The sequence below is a fragment of the Mesoplodon bidens genome (genome assembly GCF_964165515.1).
Source record: "Mesoplodon bidens genome assembly, chromosome: 2".
NCBI lineage: Eukaryota > Metazoa > Chordata > Mammalia > Artiodactyla > Ziphiidae > Mesoplodon > Mesoplodon bidens.
The window spans coordinates 69,357,030-69,359,627 of record NC_138177.1 but is presented as its reverse complement, the minus strand read 5'-3'; the positions used below and the strand labels follow the sequence as shown (position 1 = coordinate 69,359,627).

Genomic DNA, 2,598 nt, shown 5'->3' with positions numbered 1-2,598 from the left:
CTATATTTGCATGCTGAGCTCACTGCTGCTCTTTTTCTCCCCAGAAATAAAATTACATCATGGTGGGGGGAAGGCGGGAGGGTGGTATATTTGGGAAAGGTGAGAGGAACACAAGGGGCCAGCTGGCATCATCCTGCAGAGAGAAGATCTGTGGCTCCAGAGCAGGCGAAGGAGGCCCCCATTTTGCTTCTTGCCCCTACTCCTTCCTCCTCCCCCACCTTCCAAGGTGGATAAATCTGAGCAGTCTTTTACTACGGCTCCCCTGACCCATAAGGGGAAGAGGTTTTTACAAATACTGAGTCAAGCATCGAAGAGGATCAAGAGGCCAAACGACTTCCAAACCCTTAAACCCTAACTTACTCTTTGCCTCCCAGGGTCCCAGCCACTGTGGTCACCGAAAGGTCGGTAAGGGGAGGAGTGTGTCCCTTTGGGAAGAATTAAATCTGAGAATTGGGGTTCGCTGTTTAGGGGAGGAGGCGGCGTCGCTACTCGAGCCCTCCCGCACTTCTGCCCCCGTCCCAGGAGTCTTCCAGAACCCCAGCCCCCTGCTGCCTCCCCTCCCCCCTCTCCCGCCGCTCCCCGCCCCCCGCCCCTCCCCGGCTCTGACATCACGGGCCAGCCGGGTGGGGTGAGGCGGCGCTGGGCTCGGGCTCTGGCTCCGCGGGCGGAAGAGGCGGCGGCGGCAGCAGAAGCGGCGGCGGCGGCGGCGGCGGCGGCGGGAGCCGAGGAGGAGGTTCCGGACGCTGCTCAGGAACCGGGGACGCCGGAGTGCCCGCTCCCCGAGCGCTCAGCCCCGGAGGCGGTGAGAGGGCCGAGAGGGGACGTGTCGCGGGGAGGGGCAGATTTGGGGGTCTGGGCTTGGAGGGGCGTCGATCCGGGACGCCTGGGGACAGATGCGGAGCGTGGGGGCCCCGGAGGGGTCCGCTCCGTGTCAGGCCCCACGGGCTCCGTCTCTGTCGGTGCGCTCCGAGCGCGGTGTGTGCTGGAGGCGGCGTGGCTCCGGCCGCCCGTTCCATTCTGACCAGCAGTTTGGGAGTCGGACCGGGGCCTGGGGATTAGGATGGAGCCTGCTTCCCGCCCAGCCGGCTCGGCCGGGCCATCTCCCGCCCCTCCCTCCCGTTCTCTGGCTTTGGACTCGCCTCGGCTGGCGGTCTCCCGGCCCAGCCCTGCCTCAGTTCCGCCGGCAGCCGCCCCTGCTCCGAGGGCTCAAACCCAGCGGCTGGCACCACGTGCCCTCACCCAGTCCTCTGCACCGGGGGTAGAGGTGGGATTGTCGAAGGCTTGTCCAGAGGGAAGGAGTCGGGAGCTGGGGGGTGTACAGGAGAGAAGTAGCTAACGTAAAGCCCCTAATTAATTTCATATAATCTGTGTCAAAACTGACAGGGACACACACACCTACAAGAGACACGCCAGCACACACGGTGACACACACCCATGTGACTCTTACACACATCGACTGCACACAGCAAATCACAAAGGGCCCTGCACTACGCATCCAAGCCCCCACCTCACTCCCACTGTCTCCCATGTGCAAGTCTCCTGGCAGAATATCAGTCTAACAGGACAGCTGAGTGGGGGCCACCGTCCCCAAGTCCACCCTGATTTTCTGGGCATCTTCTCCCAGCCCTGGGCTTCAGATCGCCCCTCTTTAAAACAGTGAGAAAACATGGTAGAAAATCCTGGTCTCAATCCAGGACAGGGAGACAGGATCTTGAGAGTGAGTGAGCCTGGTGCTTTGAAACTGGGTGAGTAGTGAGGGTAGGGGTTGCTGGTGGCCTCTCTTGCTGGGTCCAGTTGGAGCTTAGGGTGCTAGGAGTGGCTGGCTTCTGGGCATCTGAGTGGCCAAGGGATGGAGGGGGGATGGAAGAAAGGGAGAGAGAGAAAAAGAAAGAATGAGTATGAGTCAGCCAAGGATGGAGGCCCAAGTCAGAGAGAGAGAATGAGGGGAATGTGTGTGAGAGGCAGACAGACATCAAGAGAGGGACACAGAGGGACAGAGATACAGTCAGGGAATGGGGAGGGGAAGGAAGTGAGAGTCAGAGATGGTCAGGTGAGTGGGGAGAGTGCTGGGGAATGGATGACAGAGGCTCAGAAACTAGGGAGGATGAGAGCAGGATGGTGGTGAGACCACTGGGAGTTAGGGGAAACATGCTGAATATGTGTGTTTTGTTTCCCTATGTGTCTGGCCTCCAGGCTGTCGGAGTGATTAGCTTTAATTGCTCTTCCCTTTGTGGTTAAACACTCCGTTGGGGAAATTGCCAGAGATGCCCTAGGCTGCCAGCTGCCCTGGTTGCCTAGTTCCTCACTTCCCTGACACCTGTGCCCATCATGTGTGCATGTGTTGTCATGCATGAAGAAGAGGACCAGAGTCACACCCTGGCATGCCATCCCCTCACTCTCTCACACAGAGCCTCCACCACAGTGCAATGGTGGACATCACCAACCTGTACGCAGCCAACCAATCCAGGCCCTTCCCCACTAAACTTACTCTATCTCTTTATAGCAGGGACACTCACTCCTTCCTAGTATACCTAGTATAGTAGCTCTGACTACTGAAATGGGGATACCAAGTCACAGAACCCAGGAGTCCTAAGTATT

At 59.0% G+C, this 2,598-nt stretch overlaps 1 protein-coding gene across 1 annotated transcript in view; it reads left to right on the top strand.

The window, feature by feature from the left end:
* Window positions 1-667: 667 nt before the first annotated feature.
* The window catches only part of PEA15 (proliferation and apoptosis adaptor protein 15), a 10,334-nt gene continuing 8,403 nt past the window's right edge, over window positions 668-2,598 (top strand). Inside the window, exon 1 of the mRNA XM_081223795.1 lies at window positions 668-802. The gene's annotated coding sequence lies outside the window, so the exon portion shown is untranslated. The remainder of the gene's footprint in view (window positions 803-2,598) is intronic.